The sequence below is a fragment of the Pristiophorus japonicus genome, chromosome 18 (genome assembly GCF_044704955.1).
Source record: "Pristiophorus japonicus isolate sPriJap1 chromosome 18, sPriJap1.hap1, whole genome shotgun sequence".
Lineage (NCBI taxonomy): Eukaryota > Metazoa > Chordata > Chondrichthyes > Pristiophoridae > Pristiophorus > Pristiophorus japonicus.
The window spans coordinates 85587489-85613474 of record NC_091994.1 but is presented as its reverse complement, the minus strand read 5'-3'; the positions used below and the strand labels follow the sequence as shown (position 1 = coordinate 85613474).

Sequence of the window (25986 nt, the reverse complement as noted above, 5' to 3'; positions counted from 1 at the left end):
CCCGAGGGTATAAAAAGGAGATACCAGCAGGTTGGGGAGGGAAGATGCTCATGAGTGGGAACATAGTGTAAGTTTGGCACTTAATAGTTCAAAAAGTATTAAGGCAGTTTGGGTACAATTCTCCTCAGCCTCCCTCCCCACAAGGCTACTAAACCCTGCACCCCTCCAACACTGCCACATCTCAGCAAGCCCACAATAATGCCATTCTCTGGCCCCAATGCTCCAAAACCTCCCCCCTCTGCCCACAGGTCTGTTGGACCTCAGAACACTCTTCCGCAGACCTCTCCAACTCCCTCAGTGTTCACAAGCCCTTAAAGCACATTCCCAATGCTACCTGAGTCTAAGGTTTCATTGGAAGAGGCTTTCCAATTTTCTCAGATCCCAGGATCTGCCTCATCATTTCCAAAACATCCTTTGCCTGTGCTCCCAAACCCCGGGACCCCAAGTACTGCTAGACCCTCAGATCATTTCCCAATGCTCCCAAATCCTAGGGCTCTGCCAATGCCGATAAGTTAGTGTCTCTGGTAATACTGCTGGGTATAACACTAAAAATTTCCAACTAATCTTGAGCAGTAGCAACCATAAAATCTTTTAACATTATTATATCCCAGCATTCACCGAGTTGTAACATATCCAAAAACTTAAGGTACAATGCAATCAGAGATTCTTGTGTATCACAACCTAAGTGAAGCTTGCAGTTTATAGGGAGCAAAGTTTTAGTGGCATCCCCAACATAGCAGGAGAATTTCCTGTGATTGTTATTTAAGAACATAAGAAATAGGAGCATGAGTAGGCCATACGGCCCCTCAAGCCTGCGCCGCCATTTAATACGATCATGGCTGATCCGATCATGGTCTCAGGTCCACTTCCCTGTCCGCTCCCCATAACCCATTAATCCCTCATCGGTTAAGAAGCTGCATATCGCTGTCTTAAATGCCTTCAATGTCCCGGCTTCCACAGCTCCGAGGCAGCGAATTCCACAAATTTACAACTCAGAAGAAATTCCTCCTCATCTCAGTTTTAAAGGCGCGGCCCCTTAATCTAAGATTATGCCCCCTAGTTCTAGTCTCCCCTATCCGTGGAAACATCCTCTCTGCATCCACCTTGACAAGCCCCCTCATAATCTTATATGTTTCTATAAGATCACCTCTCATTCTTCTGAATTCCAATGAGTAGAGGCCCAACCTCCTCAACCTTTCCTCATAAGTCAATCCCCTCATCTCCGGAATCAACCTAGTGAACCTTCTCTGAACTGCCTCCAAAGCAAGTATATCCTTTCGTAAATATGGAAATCAAAACGGTATGCAGTATTCCAGGTGTGGCCTCACCAATACCCTGTATAGCTGTAGCAAGTGTAAGAATAAAAGTGTTCAGTAATAAAATTGATTCTGTGTATGTATAAATGTTGAAAGTGTAGACTATATGAAAAGACAGTTTTGAAAGATTCAAAATGGAAGCTCACAGACCTCCAGCATAGTGTTTGTGTATTGTCTTAATTGGAAAGCCATTAACTTAATCCGTCCAGCAGACACATGAGTGAGGAGAGCCAATAAGGAACTGCCCTGGAACCAAGGTCCTTCCTGAGGCTTTCAGAGGAACAATGGACTTAAGTGATATAAAAACCCAAGCACAGACTGCTCTCTCTCTCCTGAGCACACGGCAAAACACCCATTCCAAGACCAGCCGAAACAGTATGCCGTGTGTTCAGCCAACCAGGGGAAAGTGACGTATACCTTTTTATAAATCATTATTGTAACACTGTATCTGTTGTAACTAAGAAAGATCCATAGGATAGCTGACGACTGCTGGTTATTGTGCATGTGTGTGTGGTTTAATAAACTGTTCCAAATTGTTTTTAAAAGAATCAGTCTCACTGTCAATTTAATGCCAGAGATTTAGAAACCTTACACAAGACTTCCCTGCTTTTATACTCCATCCCCTTTGCAATAAAGGCCAAGATTCCATTGGCCTTCCTGATCACTTGCTGTATCTGCATACTAACCGTTTGTGTTTCATGCACAAGTATCCCCAGGTCCTGCTATACTATGCAATTTTTCTCCATTTAAATAATAACTTGCTCTTTGATTTAAGTGCATGACCTCACACTTTCTAACATTATACTCCATCTGCCAAATTTTTGCCCACTCACTTAGCCTGTCTGTCCTTTTGCAGATTTTTTGTGTCCTCCTCACATATTGCTGATAATGCAAAGATGGGAGGAAAAGCAAACTTGGCTACGTTACACTCAGTCCCTTCTTCCAAGTCGTTAATATAGATTGTAAATAGTTGGGGTCCCAGCACTGATCCCTGCGGCACCTCACTAGTTACTGGTTGCCAACCTGAGAATGAACCATTTATCCCGACTCTCTGTTCTTTGTTAGTTAGCCAATCCTTTATCCATGCTAGTATTACCCCCAGTCCCGTGAACTTTTATCTTGTGCAGTAACCTTTTATGTGGCATCTTGTCAAATGCCTCCTGGAAGTCCAAATACACCACATCCACTGGTTCACCTTTATCCACCCTGTTCATTACATCCTCAAAGAATTCCAGCAAATGTGTCAAACATGACTTCCCCTTCATAAATCCATGCTGACAATGCCTGACCGAATTATGCTTTTCCAAATGTCCTGCTACTGCTTCTTTAATAATGGACTCCAACATTTTCCCAACCTCAGATGTTAGGCTAACTGGTCTATAGTTTCCTGCTTTTTGTCTGCCTCCTTTTTTTTTTTAAAATAGGGGTTCCAATCTGCTGGGATCTCCCCAGAATCCAGGGAATTTTGGTAAATTACAACCAATGCATCCACTATCCCTGCCGCTACTTCCCTTAAGACCCTATGATGCAAGCTATCAGGTCCAGGGGATTTATCTGCCTTTAGTCCCATTATCTTACTGAGTACCACCTTCTTAGTGATTGTAATTGCGTTACGTTCCTCCCCCCCTATAGCCCCTTGACTATCCACTGTTGGGATATTGTTTGTGTCCTCTACCGTAAAGACTGATACAAAATATTTGTTCAGAGTTTCTGCCATCTCCATGTTCCCCATTACTAATTTCCCGGTCTCGTCCTCTAAGGGACCAACATTTACTTTAGCCACTCTTTTCCTTTTTTTATACCTACAGAAAATCTTGCTATCTGTTTTTATTTCGAGCTAGTTTACTTTCATAGTCTATCTTCCCTTGTTTAATCATTTTTTTAGTCATTCTTTGCTGGCTTTTAAAAACTTCCCATTCTTCTGTCCTCCCACTAGTCTTGGCCACTTTGTATGCCCTTGTTTTTAAATTGGATACCGTCCTTTATTTCTTTAGTTAGCCATGGATGGATATCTTTTCTTTTACATCCTTTTCTCCTCACTCAAGAGTTGTGAAATGTCGTCTTAAATGTACGCTACTGTTCATCAACCGTCCTACACTTTAAAGTGGACTGGGAAAATAGATTAGCCAACTCTGCCCTCATAACTTCATAGTCTCCTTTATTTAAGCTTAGTGCGCTGGTTTGAGATCCAACTTTCTCACTCTCCATCTGAATTTGAAATTCAACCATGCTATGATCATTCATTCCAAGGGGATCCTTTACTAGGAGATTGCTTATTAATCCTGTCTCATTACACAGGACCAGATCGAAAATAGACTGTCCCCTGGTTGGTTCCATTACATACTGCTCAAGGAGCCAGTCCCTTATGCATTCTATGAACTCTTCCTCAAGGCTACCCTGACTAGTTTGATTTGTCCAATCAATATGGAGGTTAAAATCATCCATGATTATTGCTGTTCCCTTTTTACAAGCCCCCACTATTTCCTGGTTTGTACTCTGACCAACAGACTTGCTACTGTTAAGGGGCTTATCGACTACGCCCAGCAGTGACTTTTCCCCCTTATCATTCCTTATTTCCACCCAAACTGTTTCAACATCCTGATCATTTGAGCCAATATCGTTTCTCACTATTGCAGTGATTCCATCCTTTATCAATAGAGCTACCCCACCTCCTTTTCCTTTCTGTCTGTCCTTCTGGATTGTCAAATACCCCTGAATATTTAATGCCCAGTCCTGGTCACCTTGCAATCACGTCTCAGATCACACCCATTTGTACCGTCAACTCATCTATTTTGTTACGAATGCTACGTGCATTTAGACAAAGTGCCTTTAAATTTTTTTTTTTTTTTAAAACCCTTTTTCCCCTGCTTGTTTCCTCTCTCCTTTCTTGCAAAATTGTACACCTGCAATTTTCAAACACAGTTACAATTTATTTAGAAATAGTGAATTTGGGGAAAACTTTGTCACTGCTGCTTGACAATCAGAAAAACGTCTCTCCTCCCAGAGAACCCCAAGATTAAGGAATAAAAAAAATGAAATGGGAAAAGACCATTTGGCACATTTATTCAATAAAAGATGTACAATCCACTCGGTCTAATCTTGCATCAATTCATCCTTTACACAAGTAGAAGCAGGAGTAGGCCATACGGCCCCTCGAGCCTGCTCCGTCATTCATGATGATAATGGCTGATCTTCTATCACAACTCCATTTTCCCGCCCTATCCCCATAACACTTGATTCCCTTAGTGTACAAAAATCTATCGATATCAGCCTTGAATATACTCAGCGACTGAGCATCCACAGCCCTCTAGTATAGAGAATTCCAAAGATTCACCACCCTCCGAGTGAAAAAGTTTCTCCTCATCTCAGTCCTAAATGGCTGACCCCTTATTCTGAGACTATGATGCCCAGTTCTAGACTCTCCAGCCAGAGGAAATGGCCTAGTAACATCTACCCCGTCAAGCCCCCTCAGAATTTTATGTTTCAATGAGATCACCGTGCATTCTTCTAAATTCCAGAGAAGATCGGCCCATTCTACTATCTCTCCTCAAAAGCCAACCCTCTCATTCCAGAATCAATCTTGTGAACCTTCACTGTGCCCCCTCCAAGGCAAATATATCGTTCCTTGGGCAACACTGGCTGTCTTACTACGTTCTAACAGCTAACAAGCCATCAAGTTCTCCTAGGCATTCAAACATCTTTACCTATACTTTTCCTTATAACTTTGAATCCCATTCTTAAACTTTAGTTTCTCTGTGAAGCAAACTTTACATTAAAGTCACTTCAGGTGTATTTACATACAGTAGTCTGAGGCTGAACCAGACTGTTCGCAACCTTGATGTCATATTTGACCCGGAAATGAGCTTTCAACCACATATCCGCAACATAACCAAGACCGCCTATTTCCACCTCTAACATCACCCGTCTCTGTCCTTGCCTCAGCTCATCCCCTGCTGAAGCCCTCATCCACGTCTTTGTTACCTCTGTTAACTATTCCAACGCACTCCTGACTGGTCTCCTACATTCTACCCTACATAAACTAGAGGTGATCCAAAACTCGACTGCCCATGTCCTAACTCACACCAAGTTCCACTCACCCATTACCCCTGTGCTCACTGACCTACACTGGCTCCCGATTAAGCAACGCATCGATTTCAAAATTCACACCCCCCCAATTCTGCTCTCGAGCATCCCTGATTATAATTGCTCAACCATTACCTTCTAGGCCCTAAGCTCTGGAATTCCCTGACTAAACCTCTCCACCTCTCTTTACTCCTTCAAGATGCTCCTTAAAACCTACCTCTTTGACTGAGCTTTTGGTCACTTACCCTAATTTCTCCTTATGTGTCTCATAATACTCCTGTGAAGCACCTTGGGACATTTCACTATGTTAAAGGCGCTATGTAAATACAAGTTGTTGTTGTAGTGGTTGCTCATTAGATATTCATCCAACACTTTTTCCAAAAGGTCTTTAAATAATCAACACAACTTTAACTGGAAGTCTACGCAGATGAAAGAACAGTTCTTCTAATCTCAAGCCTAGTTGCAGGATTCCATAACCTAATGGTACTTGCAAACACAAGCAATTGAGTGTCACATCACTGGACAGAAAGTGGCTTTCCTGAAAAATGTATCTCTGGAATATGCATAGTAGATACAGATTGAAATAAACATCAGCTCTATTTTATTATGTCTAACTATTGCCTGTTCAGCAATTATTCATTCACCCACCAAGTCTTCATTCGGGAAGCCAATTTAATAAAGCAAAAGCTCCTGTTTAGCTCATGGTGGGTTGGGGTCTGAAGCAATGGATTTCAGGGTAAGTAAAATACCTGGTAATCAATCTATGTACCTTGAATAAGGGCATTTGCTTTGTTACAAATACACAGCAATCTTAAAATGTAGTGTGCTTCTCAGTTGAAAGCTGAAATTGAAGCATATTCCAGTTTGCAAATCTCCCCAAGGAATTTCCTAACCAAATTCTGTTTACTTAACAATTAGTATCCTGAAAAGGGACACCAATCAACCATACCAGCAAAAATGCATCATGCACTGGATGATATGACATTCCTGTCCTTATAATCTGATGAGAGAAATGCTGAGATCTATTTATATTTGTGGCGCGTATAGAAACACTTATTTAGCAGATGGGCTTCTCAGGGTAAATAAGTGCAGCAGAAACCCCAAGTCAAAACCATGAAGCTTTTGATTTTAAAATTAATGAATAGACTTAAGATGGAACTTGGAACAACATATTCAGCAAAAATAAAATGAAAGCTAGGTTAGAAGACAAAGGGGGGGGGGGGGAGGGAATAAACAGTGATCAGGATCCACATGTTGGGATAATGGCAACTTAAGCAGTCATCAAGAGTTGCTTCAGAATAAAGTTCTGGTTCAAAGGAAGGACCTGCTCATTTGTAGCAGACTAAATTCAAAACCAGAAGGATAAGTCAGAGAGGATGCAAGTAGAATTTGTCCTGAGGTACTGAAGGATAGAACCCTTTCAACTCCTGATATATCCCAAAATGACAGCAACAGGTGTATTAATAGAGCAATGCTTCAAAGAAAATCAAAGCCTCATGATTTGAATTAGGTAGTGAGTTCCTCCTGAGTAGCAAATTCCTCCAACTTGAGACCAGTGTGAGAGTGTGTGTTCAGCATTAATTGCAGAGCATGCAAAGTCCACAAAATCATGGTGGCATCTGTGAGCATTAAGGACTGCACTGCAAATTTAAAATTCTCACTGTGTTCAAATCCCTCCATGGCCTCACCCCTCCCTATCTCTAACCTCCTCCTGCCCTACAATCCTCGAGATCTCTACGCTCCTCCAATTCTGGCCTTTTGTACATCCCCGATTTCCCACTGCCCCTACCCCTCACATTAGCAGCTGTGCTTTGTTACCTAGGCCCCAAGCACTGGAGTTCCATCCCTACACCTCTCTCTCTCCTCCTTTAAGCTGCTCCTTGAAACCTACCTCTGTGGCTCGGTGTCAAATTTTGTCTGATCAAGCCCTGTGAACTGTCTTGGGACGTTTTACTACATTAAAGACTTTGTATAAATGCAAGTTGTTGTTGCACAAATAGTCCAAAATGGTAGCGATAGCAACTAGGTACATCAGGTTATCAGGTAGGGCAACAGTGTTCCTGAAAAACAGAAAGGAGATTTATAGGGATAATATTACAGGGAAGGAGCTTGTACGATAATTCAGATTGTTACGTTGAATCAGTGGGATACTCCCACTTTCACTTTCAAAAAGAAGTGCAATTGCTAACAAAACCAGAATGATGTCAGTGTTTGCTAGACAATATGCTTTAGTACGAACACAAATCAATCCCATATTAGTCACTAATACAAAAGCAAAATACTGCAGATGCTGGAATCGGAAATAAAAACAGAAAATGCCCAGAGATTTGCAGCATTTTCTGTTTTTATTCCATATTAGTCACTGTTGTCCTGCAACATCCTGTATGCTGAGAAAATGTTTCAGACTGGAAACAGATTAGATTTAAAGCATATACAGTATATAGAAATTACAACTCAAACAGGCCATTCAGCCCAACCAATCCATGTCAGCAATTACCCTATACACGAGCAGCATCAGATCCTAGGATTTTGCAGGACAGCATTTTTTTGGAATTTGTATTTCAAAATATTGAAGATTATACAATGTCAGTCTTGCAACAGAGGCTGCAAGTATGTGTCTTCGGAATTAGTTTTACTGCATGTGTTTTATTGGCTCTTCTTCATTGCTTCAATTCAATCACATGACAAGAAAGTGAGCATATTTTTGTCGAGCTCTTTTTTTGCAGAATTAAACATACAAATTTGCAGTCTTACTACAGTGAGATAGTTGTGTGAGAAACTAAACTACCGCAGCTCTTGCATTTCACCAGCCACACAGGACAGATCTAGTGAAGTCGGATCTAGGTTTTCAGGTGAAGCTCCCATTACTGCAAGAACAATGCCTGCAGATACTCGAGAGGAAAAACACTCTGCAGGCAATACACTCTTCATAGCTTCTGAGTAGAGGAATCTTTTAATGGCTCTCGATTAGCTTTTATGCCATCTCTGGCACAAAGAAGGCAAAGAATACAAGTCAGGAAAAAGAAACTCCGATACATATAGTCAGAACTGCATAGTATTTGTACAAAGACTACAGATGGGAATCACCACCATTTTTTTAATTCTCTTGCAACTCAAAGACCAAATTGCAATCAGAATTTTTTTTGGTGAAGTAAATTCCCACTATAAACAAAGAGTTTATTTTTGTTTTCAAAGATGGTGAAAATGAGACTGCCGACTTCTACATTACTTTTGAAGCACGATCTTATTTCAAAAGATATGATTTGAATATTGTGAATCCTAGATTTACTAGGATGATATCAGAGAGATTAGAACAGATAGTTATGATGAAAGATTTTAAAAACCCTGTGGTGAATGTATTCACCAGAACAGTAGAAAATTAAGAGGCAGGGAGAATTTAATAAAAATGCTCAACATTTTGGTAAGATTATTTCCGTGGGTCAGGAAATCAGTAACACGGGGATAAACTTGGCACCAGTACTAAAATCATAAAGAGGGAGGTTAAAATGATTTTTTTTCCACGCAACAAGCTATTTGAATACAGAACATAATATGCCAAGTGGCTATTGAGTCAAGTGTGACACTTGAGGCAACTGGATAAACACTTTTGAGAAAAAAAATTGTTGAAGGTTATGGGGAAAGAGCAAGAAATGGGATTACTGTATATGGGGTGGTGAATGCAGAAGTGGAAAACGCCAGCCTTTAACTCCAATGTGGAAGCGGCACAGGTTCAATGGGCTGAATGGCCTCCTATGCTGAGACTTCTCAGTATTCTACAAAACTCTTCAACATTGCAAAGGATGAACAAAAGCCACAAAGTGCCTTGAGTTGCCACTGACCCATGGAATTTATTATTGTAAAATCTAGGAGCAGGGCCAGATCTGTACTGCTGGACACCAACAAACCTGGAAAAGTATAATTAATTTTTTTTTTTTTAAATCAGAAATTTGCACACAGGTTACTTGGTTCTGCAGGATTTTTTCATCTGTTAAAATTTAATGGGTGGGGAGATCGGTTGAAGTGTTGGTCCATGCTGTGAAAACCTACTGGGGTAAGGCACAATAACGGAGAGTTTAAAATGGGAATATAAAAAGTAGGGTATATTATTGAAAATAAATACCACCAAATAGGATTTAGGCCTTGTACATAATTAAATCTGAAACATTGGCCTTGATATTTACAGGGAGGTGGAGGGGGGTGTGTGGGGGAGGCCAAAGGACACAGAGGCAGGGCAACAGGAAGTGGGGGTGAAGAGACACCTCACAATGGAGATTGGGGGGGGGGGGGAAGAGAAAGAGGGGGAAGGGAGCCTAATTTAAATATGTTAATGAATGTTAATGAATTTTTCATCCTCTTCACAGTGGGACTCTCGGACGCCTCGATATTTGCCGATTACCCTTTAACCCCAACCTCCTCTGGCCTGTCGCTGTGGGGGGGGGGGGGGGGGGGGGGAATAACAAGGCTATTCACTCCATAATGAACAGAAGGAAATACAAAACAAAGTCGATCACAAAAAAAAGCATGATGAATAGTGATCTGCTCCCACATACATAAAAATGAAAATACTTGGTCATACTAAGTTTTATCTCCTAGTTTTACACAGAATTACATCGAATTTACAGAACAGAAATGAGCCATTCAGCCCAACTGGTCTATGCCAGTATTTATGCTCCACATGAGTCTCTTCCCACCCTTCCTCATCCAACACTATCCGTACACCCTTCTATTCCTTTCTCCCTCATGTGCTTATCTACCTTCTCCTTTAATGCTATTTGCTTCGACTACTCTTTGTGATAGTGAGTTCCACATTCTTGCAACTCTTTACCCAAAGAAGTTTCTCTTGAATACCCTATTGGATTTAATGATGATTATCTTATATTTATGGCTCCAGTTTTGGACTCCTCTCCCTGCCCCCCCCAACCTCTACCCTCTCAAACACCTTCATAATTTTAAAGACCTCCACTGGGCAGCCCTCTTTTCTACAGAAAAGAGCCCCAAGCCTGTTCAACCTTTCCTGATAAGTATAACCCCTCAGTTCTAGTATCAACCTTGTAAATCTTTGTTGCGGTGCCTCTATCATTTTTATAATATGGAATCCAGAACTGTGTACTTAAAAACCTTAAAACAGTTGTGGCAGTTTGTGCACTGATCCCCTTTTTATTTCTGGGAAACAGGCCACCACTAAATTCTTAGTGTAAATAGCAGACTAAAAGCTCAATTTCTAAATCTGATAATTCATGTTTAAAATCAGAGAAAGGGACTACTTGCACACGCTGTATTAACAAATCTTTCTGGCACATTTTCTTGAAGATATTGATGGGGTTTTCTACTTTTGCAGTCGCCAGCCCAAAAGTTTCCACTTATTAAAAAGGAATGGGCAGAAAATCACAGACTGGCAAGAATAGAAACAGAAAACCTCAGCTATAATATCAGACAGTACCTCCCTCGGTCTTGTGTTCCTCCTGCAGTCTTCAGGACTTTAATTTAAACTTGGCATTATTTATTTTCTGCCAATTAAAAAGGTTGTATTTTCTTTGGGTACTATTCTACATTTTAGCTTCAATTCTGCAGACCTGCTGCTGAGTCTACCTTTCAGATCTAAACAGGAATTCTGAGTGACTGCTGTGCAAACTTCACACACGATCCAGCACAAGTCACTGGAGAACAATCAGAAATGGGAACTTTGGTTGACATTTGCCTAACGCTCAATTGGGGTACCAAAGTCAATTATAGCACCCAAACAACCCAGTTGAGCAAGATAGCAGCAGTTGAAATTGGGTCTTTAGGTTCTGTACTGCTAAACACTACATACATACAGAATTTATTCTGAAGATGTGGCCAATAGAGAATCTTAGTGGGGACATTTCTTTGCAAATTTCAAAATATGGGGCCCAAGTTTCGAGCCGCGCCTAGAACGGCGCAGTCCTGACCTGGACGCCCGTTTTTCGCGCCACAAAGTGCGCCCAAAAAAAACCTCCAGATTCTCCACCTCCCTGCAGGTCCTCTGGCCCTCGTCACAGCGCAGCACGAGCTGTAGGGGGCGGAGCCAGGTCCCTGCCCTGAAAACAGTGCCGGGACCTCTGCACACGCGCGCTACAGTGGGCGCGCAAGTGCAGTAGCTCCAGGCGCCCGAAACTGTGTGGGAGGGGCCCGAAGCACGCAGCCCCTTACCCTGCCCGAATGGCCTCACTGGGGCTGCGTGAATAAGGCTCCTCCCATGGCCAGCTCCTGCTTCCTCCTGACCCGACTCGACTCCCGCCTCCGGACCCGACACCCGCTTCCCCCCCCCCCCCCCCACCCCCCGCCCCCGGACTGGATCCGACCTGACCTCCCTCTCCCTCCGACCCGAACCGACCTCCCTCCCACCACCCCCCCAACCCGACCCAACACCACCTACCTGTAAATCTGGTGCTGGGGACGGACCCTGCCTGAAGTCTCGGGCCCGGCCCGTTCAGCCTCCCTCCCTTCTCCTTCCCCCCCCCCCCCCCCCATCTTCTTTCTCCCCCTTCTCCCCTTTATCCCCTTCTGCCCCCCTCCCACCTTCTCCTCCATCCCTCCCCCTTCTCCCCCACTCCCCTCCTCCTGCTCCCCCCCCTCTACTCCCCTCCTCCTCCTCCCCCTCCCCTCGCTGTCAGAAACACAGACACTGACAGACAGAGAATGAGAGACACACAGACAGAGAGATAGAGACACTGACAGAGACACACTGAGGGGGGCATCCCAGCACGCTGTTGGTGGGCTCCCGGTGCTGCAGTCGGTAAGTAGAAAATGTTTTATTTATTGATTTAAAAAAAAATTATTAATTTTTTTTGATTGATTTATTGGTTGATTTATTGATGTATTTATCATTTATTATTGATGATGGGTCTTTATTTGTAAAACTGAAGTGTTTAATGTTTGTAAACTTCCCTTTAAACCCCCCCCCACCCCCATTCCCTACGCCTGATTTGTAACCTACGCCTGATTTTCTAAAGTGTAGACAAGGTTTTTTCGAGCGTACAAAAATCTTCACTTACTCCATTCTAAGTTAGTTTGGAGTAAGTTTTCACTGACGAAACTTTGAAAACAGGCGTAAGTGGCCAGACACGCCCCCTTTTGAAAAAAAAATTCTGTTCCAAAGTGAAACTGTTCTAACTGACTAGAACTGGAGCAAACTAAATGACAAGAATTCCGATTTCTAAGATACTCCATTCTACACCAGTTGCTCCTAAAAATCAGGACCAAATCATGTGGAAACTTGGGGCCATGGAGAGCAGATGCAAAGTGCTGTTCGACTGAGTGGGTTGCCATTGGCAGGTTTGTTTCAAAGTAGATTTAAAATATTCTCAATTACAAACATGCAGATGAAATTTTTAAAAACATTTAGAATAAATATTAATTTCAATATTTTGGATACCTATTTTTGATATCTATTGATACCTATTAACTAAAATATATGGAGATAAAGGTCTTGCAAGCCAGACAAATACTTCTTTAAGTTGCTGATAACCCATTGTTTAAAGATTATTAAAAGCTGATTTTCATAGACAAAGCTCGTAACCATCGTGCACTCAGTCCAAAAAGATCAGGCAGAGTCAAACAGTCTCAGTTCAGCCCCTCTGCAAACCTGATCATCATAGCCCAGGGGAGGGAGAAGAGAGGATTACTCACTGAAGAATAAATTCAGCATGTTGTCCTTCACCATTACATATAATTAAGGGTCAGCTTCTAGAATGTCAAAGTCCTCAGTACCAGGGAAATATACATGCACGAGGGAAGCATCATGTGGACAATCTTTGCTGCATGATACATCTGGAACAATTTGAAGCAAATCCCAGTGGGATCTGAAAAGTTGTGCACTTTTTCAACAAATCGGAGAAGAGTGGAGTGAAAAGTGAAGCCAGAGGCTGCCACTGGCATCTACTGGAACAGGATTTTGCAACAATGTGCACATTTACAACAACTAATGTTCTATGGATAGGCAACTGTAGTGTAGTGTTGGATAACTGAACACTACTGCATGCAATTTGAATAGTGGGAAAAGTATTACAGCAAAATATTGTTTCAACATAGCAATGTTGTCGCTTGGATTGTAGTGAAATGTAATGGTGCTCTCATATGAAGCAGATAGCTCCATTCTAGACTTTTTGCATTAGAATTTCAGTGTTTTGTAGTGGTGTGTGGAATGTACATATCAACTTCAATTATTGCTCGATGTTGTCACAGTTGTAGATTCTGTACTTCAAACATGAACTATGTATGGAGAGCAAAGTTTGCCCTATACTAGTCATCATCATGATCATAGGCAGTCCCTCAAAATCGAGGAAGACATGCTTCCACTCCAAAAGTGAGTTCTTAGGTGACTGAACAGTCCAATTCGGGAATTACAGTCTCTGTCTCAGATGGGACAGTCAGTCATTGGAGGAAAGGGTGGGTGGGGAGTCTGGTTTGCCGCACGCTCCTTCCGCTGCCTGCTCTTGTTTTCTGCATGCTCTCGGCTACAAGACTCGAGATGCTCAGTGCCCTCCCGGATGCTCTTCCTCAACCTAGGACGGTCTTTGGCCAGGGACTCCCAGGTGTTGGTGGGGATATTGCACTTTATCAAGGAGGCTTTGAGGGTGTCCTTGAAATGTTTCCTCTGCCCATCTGGGGCTCGCTTGCTGTGTAGGAGTTCAGAGCAGTGTAGGAGTCCGGCATGCGAACAATGTGGCCCGCCCAACGGAGCTGGTCGAGTGTGGTCAGTGCTTCGATGCTAAGTATGTTGGCCTGATCGAGAACACTGATGTTGGTGCGTCTGTCCTCCCAGGGGATTTGAAGGATCCTTCTTCTCGATCTTCCTCACGGCTACGCTCCACCTCGCACTCAACAATCTCCCTGCTTGAGTGGAACTAAACTATAGAACCAGTGGGAACCTGTTCAACCTTCGTCATCTCCAGGCCAGATCCAAGACCATCCCATCCTCTGTCGTTGAACTACAGTACGCGGACGACACTTGCATCTGCGCACACAGAGGCTGAACTCCAAGTCATACTCAACATCTTCACCGAGGCGTACGAAATCATGGGCCTTACATTAAACATCCGTAAGACAAAGGTCCTCCACCAACCTGATCCCGCCACACAGCACATCAAGATCTACGGCGCGGCCCTGAACAACGTGGACCACTTTCCCTACCTTGGGAGCCTATCAGCAGCAAGGGCAGACATCGACCACGAGGTTCAACACCGCCTCCAGTGCACCAGCGCAGCCTTCGGCCACCTGAGGAAGAGTGTGTTCAAAGTACAGGCCCTCAAATCTGGCACCAAGCTTATGGTCTACAGGGCTGTAGTGATACCTTCCCTCCTATATGGCTCAGAGACATGGACCATGTACAGTAGACACTTCAAATCGCTGGAGAAATACAACCAACGATGCCTGTACTAGTGGCTACAGGTCAGTTACTTGTGGTAGCAATCATGAGAGGAATTCATGACGACGAAATCAAGTACATCACATAACATTAAAAAGTATTGGCTTGTGTGATTTCGACTGTAGTGTATTGGTACCAATATGCTAAATAAGCCCAGTGACAATACTATCGAATCCTTCAATACTGCTGTCTAGTTTTTAAACTCTTTCATTACCCAGCAGTGAGCACAGCACAAAGAATGTGTGCGCAGAGTATTCAAATTAGAAACCTAGTCAGCTATTCATGTCAAAATATTCTTTCATTTTTAGATTGCCTACACCAATAAAGATAGAATCCACTACCCCGCCTTTCACAAAACTTCTGCCAATTCCATTTGGAATATCAACCTTAAAGAACTGCAGAAAAGCATCCAGGAATCTTTCTCGCTCTCTGTTTACATCCTTCCACCCCCTCAAACTCCCCCGGGAAAGGGTTCACTTGCCCTCGTCATGAAAGCATCATCACCATCATAGACGGTCCCTCGAGCAAGGATGACTTGCTTCCACATGAGTTCACAGATGTTTCAATGAAGGACCCTATGTTCCAGTCCTGAACTCAATTGAGGGAGTGGAAGATGCCTGTGTGTGGACTTTTTTTTGCACATCAGCCACCACACGGGCTTGACAGAGCTAGGCCTTTATCCAGTGGCAAGGGTTAACTAGGACGACTGGAGACCTGCTCTGCTGCATGGACTTGGTGTGCACACATATAGAGTATTGGGTGATAGTGACCATAATTCAGTCAGATTCAAGGTAATTTTGGATAAGGAAAGGATAGACCAGGAATAAAAGTCCCAAATTGGTGAAAAGCTAACTTTGCTGAGAAATGATTTGGCCACAGTGGACTGGAAACAGCTACTTGAAGGTAAATCAGTGTGGGAACAGTGGGAAGCTTTCAGGAAGGAGATCTAGAGGGCTCACACCAAACATGTGCCCTTAAAGAAAAAGGGTAGTAATAACAATTCTAGATCCCCCTGGATGTCTAAGGACTAACAGGGGAGGATAAAGAAAAAAAGGGAAGCTTATACCGACGGCTAAATACTGTCGAATTTCTGGACGAATGTAGGGCTCAATTTTCCAGATGAGTGATTTTTGGCGCAGTTGAAGAGGTACATACGATTTTTTTTAGTGGCCCAAACACGACAAAAAAAAATCCCAAGTTTCAACAGAATTAACTTTGAATTTGGAACGGCGCAGATTGGCCTTAAACTTTGTGGGTGGAGCTTAAGGCCTGTGCTAAAAACTGATGTTGCTAGGGTAACGAGGGACGCTCAAAAGGGCTGAGGCTGGAAACTGAAAAAAGGCTGAGGCTGGGCTGGAAATTGAAGCCTCTGTCATCCCGATCCTTTCGGCCCGGGAAGGCAGAACGGTGCGGGAGTCCTTTCGGCTCGGGAAGGCAGAACGGTGCGGGAGTCCTTTCGGCTCGGGAAGTCAGCGGGCCGGCCCACACCTATCCCAGGCCGAAATGACCCACCCCCCCCACCTACCTGCTGTGTCTTCAGCCTCCTGGTCTGCTCCCCCACCCCTAGCCCTGGCCCAAGGGCTTGCCGGTGCATTCTCCCACCCTTAGCCCAGGCCGAGTGGTCTCCTCCCTCCCGGTCCCTGCACATAACTACACCCGAAAGGCTTCCCCCGATCCCCTCTCCCTCCCCCCCACCTCTCTCTTCCCTTTCTGTTGCTGCTGCTGTCCGGGCATCTGCTGCGCCGATTTCCTTACCTGCGCCCATTTCTTTAACTCTCTGCAAGGGTTTTCTCGAGTGGCCATATACGCTGGCCTAAGTAGAAATGGAGTAACTATTAGTTGGTCAAAGTTGCCTAAATGGCCAGAATTGACATAGGGGCTGGTAACGCCCCTTTTGAGCAAAAAAAAACCCCTAAAAATAGTGTAACTAAGTCAGTTACAAATTGTGCAAATTGTTTGGGGAAACTGAAGATTTTTAAGTTAGGCCACAAAAAGCAGCCTACTCCGAAAAAAACGGAATAAATACTGGGGAAAATTGAGCCCACAGAAAGTTCAGAGGTGAAATTAAAAAGGATATTAGGAATGCTAAGAGAGAGCATGAAAAACTCTTGACAAGTATATTCAAGGAAAACCCAAAGATGTTCTATAAATATATTAAGAGCAAGAGGATAACTACAGAAAGCGTAGGGCATATTAGAGACCATGAGAGTAACGCGTATGTGGAAGCGAAAGATGTGGGTATGGTCCTTAATGAACATTTTGCGACTGTTTTCACAAAGGAAAGGGGCAATGCAGATACTGCTATAGAGGAGGAGTGTGAAATTTTGGATGAAATAAACAGAGAGAGGGGAGATATTATGGGGTTTAGCAGCTTTGAAAGTGGGTAAGTCCCCAAACCCGGATGAAATGCACCCAGGCTGTTGAGTGAAGCAAAATAGGAAATAGCAGAGGCCTTGACCATCATTTTCCAGTCCTCTTTGGATTCAGACATGGTGCTGGAGGACTGCTAATGTGGTACCCTTGTTAAGAAGGGAGAAAGGGATAGGCTGAGTAATTACAGGCCTATTAGCCTAATCTCAGTGGTGGGAAAATTATTGGAAAAAATCCTGAAGGTCAGGGTAAACCTACATTTAGAAAGGCAAGGATTAATCAGGGACAGTCAGCACGGATGTGTTAAGGGAAGATAATGTCTGACTAACCTGATTGAATTTTGAGGAGGTAACCAGGAGGGTCGATGCGGGTAGTGCGTACGATGTAGTGTATGTGGACTTTAGCAAAGCTTTTGATAAGATCCCACATGGTAGACTGGTCACGAAGGTAAAAGCCCATGGGATCCAGGGTAAAGTGGCAAGTTGGACCCAAAATTGGCTTAGAGGTAGGAAGCAAAGGGTAATGGTTGATGAGTGTTTTTGTGACTGGAAGGATGTTTCCAGTGGGGTTCCGCAGAGCTCAGTACTGGGTCCCTTGCTTTTTGTGGTATACATCAATGATCTAGATTTGAATATAGGGGGTATGATTAAGAATTTTGCAGATGACACTAAAATTGGCTGTGTGGTTGATAATGAAGAGGATAGTCATAGACAGCAGGAGGATTTCAATCTATTGGTCAGGTGGGCAGAACAGTGCCAAATTAAATTTAATTTGGAAAAGTGAGGGGTTTGGGAGGGCCAATAAGGAAAGGGTATACTCATTAAGTGGTAGGCCATTTAATAGTGTAGATGAACAAAGGGACCTTGGAGTGCTTGTCCAAAGATCCCTGAAAGTAGGCCAGGTGGATAAGGTGGTCAAGAAGGCATACAGAATGCTTGCCTTTATTGGCCAAGGCATAGAATACAAGAGCATGGAGGTTATGCTTAAATTGTATAATACACTGGTTAGACCACAGCTGGAATACTGCATGGAGTTCTGGTTGCCGTATTATAGGAAGGATGCGATTGCACTGGAGAGGATGCAGAGGAGATTTACGAGGATGCTGCCTAGAATGGAGAATCTTGACTAGGAGGACAAATTGGATAAGCTGGGTTTGTTCTCCTTGGAACAGAGGAGGCTGAGGGGAGACCTCATTGAGGTGTATAAAATTTTGAGGGGCCTGGATATAGTAGATAGCAAGGGCCTATTTTCCTTGGTGGTGGGGGTCAATTACAAGGGGGCATAGGTTTAAGGTGGTTGGTGGAAGGTTTGGAGGGGATACGAAGGGAAGCTTCTTCATGCAGAGGGTTGTGGGGCATCTGGAACTCACTGCCTGGAAAGGTGGTAGAGGCAGAAACCCTCACCATATTTAAAAAAGGTGCTTGGATAGGCACTTGAAATGCCGTGACCTGCAGGGTTATGGACCTAGAGCTGGTAAGTAGGATTAGGTTGGATAACCTCTTGTTGGCTGGCGCAGATACAATGGTAAGTACTTTAGGGAATCTAATAAGTCATGAAAACGCATGGTTGGCAGCACTCTCAATTTTTCTCAGTATTTGCGCTGTTTTTTTTTGGAGTAGGCTGCCATTTCAGCGATGTCAAGAACGTCAGTTTTTTCCCCCGCGCATGCGCAGAAGGCCTGGCTCCTTTTTACAGCGCAGACTGCAGGCTCCACCTCCCCCGAGACAACAGGCCATGCTGCGCGGCTGTAGATTACAGCCCAAACATGGGGAAACTGCGGAGATTTTTTTCTGCTGCATTTATTTACCTAATTAAGTGGCGCAACTCTGGCAATACGCGAGAAAACGGGCTTGGGGAAAATTGAGCCCATAGAATGTAGGCACACGATACCATCCTGCAGCACAGTATTAGTGATTCTGAAACTCCTATTAAGTTGCACTCTTCATATACATATAATCTGTCATAGGCTCAACACAAAACACAACTACTGGTACTGTAAATGCAGGCTGGTACAGATTTTCATCAAATAAACATTCTTGTTGCAGCGATTAATAATTTCATCCATTTAAAACCGAATTCATTCTAAAACAATAAAATCAGATTTAGAAGATATTTTAAATCATGGGTTTCCTTGACCCTAGGAGCTGCCATGGTCATCAAATTTCTGAATTTTTCTGCATTTGACAACTTACTAGTATGCTATTTCTGGTTATTTTTGATCAATAAAAGATGTTCTCTGCAACGATTCTGCTGTTTTGTTTTGAGTATCTGACAATGTGATTGGGAGTGTGTTAATACATATGGGGTGATGGTTTGAAACAAATCATAGACTTATAAATCATAGAAATTTACAGCACAGTAGGAAGCCATTTGGCCCATCATGCCTGTGCCGGCCAAAAAAGATCCAGCCTAATCCCACTTTCCAGCTCTTGATCCGTAGCCTTGTGGGTTATGGTACTTCAAGTGTAGATCCAAGTACTTTTTAAATGCAATGAGGGTTTTGGCCTCTACTACACTTTCAGGTAATGAGTTCCAGACTCCCACCACCCTCTGGGTGAAGAGAGTTCTCAACTCCCCTCTAATCCTTTTACCAATTACTTTAAATCTAAATATTTGGTTTACAGTCATCATTTACTCTCTCTGGATGTCTTTAGTGCACTTTGTAACACAAGTGCACTGCAGACATCTGCACGTCACATGCCAGTAGTGCAGGGACTTGAAACCAAGTTTTCAAGCTGATGTGTAAATTCTGCAACCGAACACCTATCCACCAAGCAATTCTCAGTCTGATTAAGGTCAAAGGTACTGGTTTGTGGGGTAGCAATCACCACACATTTTGCTCAGTTTAAGAGAAAGGACCAAAAGTATCTTAGTCCTCCAAGAAAAGCACTTTAAAGACTGCACTGCACTTTGCCTTGGATTCCCAGAAAGATCAGTAAAAGGTCAAAAGCTGTGCGAGCGGAATCCAAAATGCTTATATTGGATGGAGAGAAAACTTAAGTGAAAAAAGTGCCTAGAATTGAAACCAAACTTAATGCCTTTAAAAAAAAAATGAACTACATACCTTAAACATGAATATTTTGCAAAAAAATAAAGCATATTCCACTTTTTAACGAAGTTAAATAGATCATTTATTGGCCACTTAGCTAAGAGACTGTTAAAATTGTTAGTCCAGAGGGGAAGATGGGAAGTATGGCATGTGGAGTATGTCTTCAATTTAAACATGTGTAACGAACCAGTTTTTTTTCATTCCCAATTATAATCCATTTGTGTGCAACATACCACAGTAGCAGTCAAACACTATTTTGCCAAATTGTATTTTTCTTGACACTAAAGTTACTGCCTCTTGAAAGTGTGTAGATTACTTCACATAGATGCTTTGAAGATGTTCTGTAAGACTAGGCTGCAACTGTGGCAGATCAAGAGCTTTACATCCTGCCACCTATTCCTCTCATTTATCAGAGGTATATACTCTACAACCAACACAAAAGTTACTAACAAGGGGAAACTAGTATTTTGTCTGTGCAGAACATGCAAGGCACAGGGGTTTTCTGGGCTCTTGGTCTTTCCACATGCAAAGGGTTTACTAGTCATCAATTTTACCCAGTTCCCTTGCTGCTAAGTCTACCCAGTTTATAATGCAGGCTAGATTCAGCAACAATGAGGCCATCATGTGCAAGTGCATGTAGTCAGAAGTTACCAATGTAACAGTCAATCCAGCAGGGACCTGTCCTGGCGTAAGGGAGGAGTTCTGTACAGGCAAGCGATGGCAAAAGCATTTTGCTGGTCTGCAGGAGTGGGCTGAGAGATCAGAACTATGATGGCAGACCCAATGTAAGTTTGGTCAGCTGCTGGCATTTATTTTTGTCACTGACAATGCCCAGCCATCAGAGGCATCTCAAGGAAGCTCTGTTCAGAGAGATTTGGTGGCTCCAATGATACTTACATTACATCATTGCTTCTAATGGCACTCTTGTACATACGAAGTAAATGAAGTATCAGAGAAGGTTGATGGCAAATCATGGAGTTGTGTGAAGTTCTGACCAGTTTGGGTTGTAGATGAAGGACTGCCCAATCATTACATTGTTAGTCTGAACTTAGATGACTAAAGACCCGGAGTTCAGATATATTCTAGCAATAAGGTCTAGATAAGAGCAATGTAGTTTTCTATGGAATGGGCTTTATCCTCTAAGAATGACATATCAGTTTGTGCAGATGTCTAAAGTCCATCAACAAAAATAGAAGGAAAGTAATCAAAAATGTGACTGTAATGGAATGAGTGAGTTAGTGACAATGCATTGAAAGATAATCATAGGTGGTCCCTTGAAGCGAGGATGACTTGCTTCCACAACGAAAAGGGATGAGTTCACAGGTGTTTCAATGAAGGACCTAATATTCAAGGTCCCGAACTACATCTTGAAGGGTAGAAGATGCCTGTGCGTGGATTTTTTAAAACATGTGGTGGCCGTTGCACACCAGCCACCACACGGGCTCGACAGAGCTAGGTCTTGGTCCAGTGACAATGATTAAACGAGACGACTGGAGACCTGCTCTGCTGCACGGACCTAGTGCGCACACATATCGCAGTGTGGCCTGGCCCGTGCTGCCCCAGGGACCTTGCCTCTTCTGAACCCCAAATTCACGCCTCTCCTGAGCCCTGATCACATCCCTCTACGAATTCTTGCTGCTCCTTCGCCCCGACCTCGCCACTCCTGGTGTACCTGCCCACACTGCACTGAGGAAGGATATACTGATGGGGATTGAGGGTAAATGCTGAGAAACTGTTCCCCCTGGCCAGAGAGTCTAGAACTAGGGGTCACAGTCTCAGGATAAGTGGTCAGCCATTGAAGAATGAGATGAGGAGGAATTTTTTCACTCACAGGGTGAATCTTTGGAATTCTCTGCCCTAGAGGGCTGTGGATGCTCAGTCGGGTGGGAAAGTGTTGAGGTAGAAGATCCCATATATGGTGATGAACTTTACCACGATATGAAAAGTTTTATGAATTTCTCATCTCCTACCCTTGCTTTTGAGGGAGTGCAGCGAAGGTTCACCAGACTGATTCCTGGGATGGCAGGACTGACATATGAGGAGAGACTGGACCTTTATTCACTGGAGTTTAGTAGAATGAGAGAGGATCTCATAGAAACATATGAAATTCTGATGGGACTGGACAGGTTAGATACAGGAAGAATGTTCCCGATGTTGGGGAAGTCCCGAACCAGGGGTCACAGTCTAAGGATAAGGGTAAGGGTAAGCCATTTAGGACCAGAGATGAGGAGAAACTTCTTCACTCAGAGTTGTGAACCTGTGGAATTATCTACCGCAGAGAGTTGTTGATATCAGTTCGTTAGATATATTCAAGAGGGAGTTACATATGGCCCTTATGGCTAAAGGGATCAAGGGCTATGGAGAGAAAGCATGAAAGGAGTACTGAGGTGACTGATCAACCATGATCTTATTGAATGGTGGTGCAGGCTCGAAGGGCCGAATGGCCTACTCCTGCACCTATTTTCTATGTTTCTATGTTTCTACCCCAAGGCCATGATATTTCTGTGCAAGTTTAGATCTAAACCAACATTTGGCCATTAAGTAAATTAATTGACTGATTTTTTTTAATGCTATATTTTTAGTCTGACACACATGAAAAGCAATGCAATCTTAAGATCTCTGACCAACAAGTATATCACAGGGAGTGAGAGTGAAAGAAAAAGAGCAAACTACTGCCTTGACATTTATCTATTCTCTCCTTAAGCTACTGACTATTGCTGCAGAATGATTGCATGAACAACAGTCACCCTCCAGTACTTCACACCTGTTCTTTATATGTCAATCTGGACAGAAAGTGTTGGTTGGTTATTTGACAGTAGTATGAAGCACAACCTAACCTGATCTTGTCCTCATTTTTCACCAGGGATTATTGAACAGTGATCAGGAGCTGATTTCCCCCTCCTTAGCACAAGTGTAGGAAGGCCAATGTTAACATTTCTACTACCACCCAGCTAACTCTGCAAAGATTGGGAAAATGATGGGCTTTTACAATCTCAGTCATTACATCACTTTATTACCCAGCAATGAAGCACTGCAGTAATAACGAAAATAACCAAATTTATAATCAACCCTTTTATTCAGACATTTTAAAATTAGAAGTCAATCCATTTCAAAACAACAAATAAAACCAGGGCTCTACATTGTCAAATATTTATCCAACATTGCTCGTGGAATAAAAACAAAACAAGAGTAATAAAGCCACTAACCTTTCAGGTTTCCTTTAGGTGCTTGGCAACAGAAAATTCCATAAATGGCAAAAAATATATTGAACAATCTGATTGAAGGGTTTCCAACTGAAACTTTAACCTGGCTTTTCCCTTTCAGATGCTGATGGACCTGCTGTGCAAAGCTGTTAAAGCATCTTTGGTAGATTATTTCCTGATGCAGAAGGAAAGCTTGTTCAGACTGAAAAATATCTTCCACAGAACTGCACTTGTCCAAGATTAATTCCATTTCTCATACAAGTTAAACTTCAACAGTAGTGTTTTTTGGGTGCTGAAAATATTTAATGGTAGGATTTAAAAATCACAGGTGAAGCACACTCCGGTCACCCCCATACAGAAGAGGGACTAAGCACAATACAATAGTTGCAGTTCTCTGGAACATCCCAGGTGTTGTACATTTTCCAAATTAAATAAATTAAATATGGATACCCAAAATGCTTGGATTTAAAAAACCCATATTATTCCCATGGAAGCTGATTAACAAATGACCTGGTAAGTTTATCGAATGAATTGTTGAGCTGCACAGATCAGGAATGTTCAATTCCTCATCTACGTCGAGTTGTTGGCATCAGTTGGGATGGCTGAAGGCACCTCCGCACCCAGTTGTGCGAACAGATCAGCCAGTGTTGCCGCTCCTGATCACTATCCAGCAACTCCTGCTGAAAGTATGGGCACTAACCAAGAACTGAACAAGGCTTGGCTGTGATGCTCGCTGCAAGTAAATAGCTTAGTCAAGACCATTTGAGTAAGTGATCGTACAACGCAATTACTGCAACCCACTGGCGTTGCTGATGTATAAAGGAGTGGAAGTGTGAAATTGGCAAGGAAATTAAGATGGAATACGAAGAAATGTTTTAAAAAAAGTTGTAAAAAAGTGAGAATATTGCATGGGTGGAAAATTGGGTTACCGAGAGGAGAGAACAATATAGCCACTAGCAACTCACCTACCTCATTTCCTCTGAGCAATTTTGAGAGAGCTTCAATTTGACTCCATTTTGGAGCTGAAAAAGTGACAAACTTACCCTTTTGTCAATTCAGTTCCTATTTCTCAAGGCAGAAAGATAATTTGACATTCGGTTGTGCAGCAAGTTAAGAATCCCATTTACACCTTTACAAATGCTAATGTATTTATTGCTTAGGTTAATAGATAACAACCTCTAAATAAAAGATGTCTAAGAACATACTTCTATTGCACAACAGATTGCACTGCACTGGAACATCTGCTGCGTGAGTATTTTGCAACTTCATTTCTGGCCATGTCTTTCCTAATGCAAATGAGAAACTGGATCTCCCCTTTTGCCAACTAGTAAGAGATTCTGATATAAAAATTCACCAGACGTGGAACATAAACTAACCAGGGGTGGAATGGCTTTAGTTCCTCAAATTAAAGTTGCCCACAATTCCCAAAACAGGCATGTAACAAGGAGAAAAAATATCTCTATGTCACTAATGTTTCTATTTCACTAAATATATTCAAAAGGGAGTTAGATGAAGTCCTTACTACTCGGGGGATCAAGGGTTATGGCGAGAAAGCAGGAAGTGGGTACTGAAGTTTCATGTTCAGCCATGAACTCATTGAATGGCGGTGCAGGCTAGAAGGGCTGAATGGCCTGCTCCTGCACCTATTTTCTATGTTTCTATTTCATCCCTATTTAAAGGCATGTCATGTGAGAGAGTGTGTCAAAGAGGGAGAGAGAGAAAAAAGGAGAGAGAGAGAAGTGCTGTTTATTATTAAACACATTGGGTTCCATATACAATTATGTATGGGGATTCTTCGGAAGAAGTTAAACATCACATTGTAAGTGGATCTTCACATTATGTATTGCCGTGTGTGTGTGTGTGAGATTATGTGTGTGTGAGATTTGTGTGAGATTATGTGTGTGTGAGATTATGTGTGTGTGAGATTATGTGTGTGTGAGATTATGTGTGTGTGAGATTATGTGTGTGTGAGATTATGTGTGTGTGAGATTATGTGTGTGTGAGATTATGTGTGTGTGAGATTATGTGTGTGTGAGATTATGTGTGTGTGAGATTATGTGTGTGTGAGATTATGTGTGTGTGAGATTATGTGTGTGTGTGTGTGTGTATATATATATATATATATATATATATAAAAAAGAGAGAGAAAGAAATGTGAATGGAAAACATTTAAAGAATGATGGCCACGTCTGGTGAGCAATCTACCTTTCCTTTCCATATATAGGGCCCAAGTTTCCACATGATTCGCGCCTGATTTTTTAGGAGCAACTGGTGGAGAACGGACTATTTTAGAAATCGCAATTCTCCACATTTTTTTTCTGCAGTTCTAGTTAGGTAGAACAGTTCTAGTTTAGAACAGAATTTTTTCTTCAAAAGGGAGCGTGTCCGGCCACTGACGCCTGATTTGAAAGTTTCCACAGTGAAAATGTACTCCAAACTAAAGTAGAATGGCGCCAGTGAAGATTTTTGTAGAACTGAAAAAACCTGTTCTACACATTAAAAAATCAGGCGCAGGTTACAAATTAGGCGCCCAGAACGAGGTGGGGGGGAAGGGAACTCATTAAATTCGACAATAAA

General features: G+C 42.7%; 1 protein-coding gene across 7 annotated transcripts in view; it reads right to left on the bottom strand.

Annotated features, from left to right (window-relative positions):
• Window positions 1-25986, bottom strand: part of LOC139228814 (PR domain zinc finger protein 2-like) — a 196213-nt gene that overhangs the window by 74815 nt on the left and 95412 nt on the right. The window contains exon 1 of one of the 7 annotated variants that reach the window (XM_070860215.1): window positions 7291-7372. The exons of the other annotated variants lie outside the window; for them this stretch is intronic. The gene's annotated coding sequence lies outside the window, so the exon portion shown is untranslated. Of the gene's footprint in view, window positions 1-7290; window positions 7373-25986 lie in introns of those variants that run through there. 7 annotated transcript variants of the gene reach the window in all.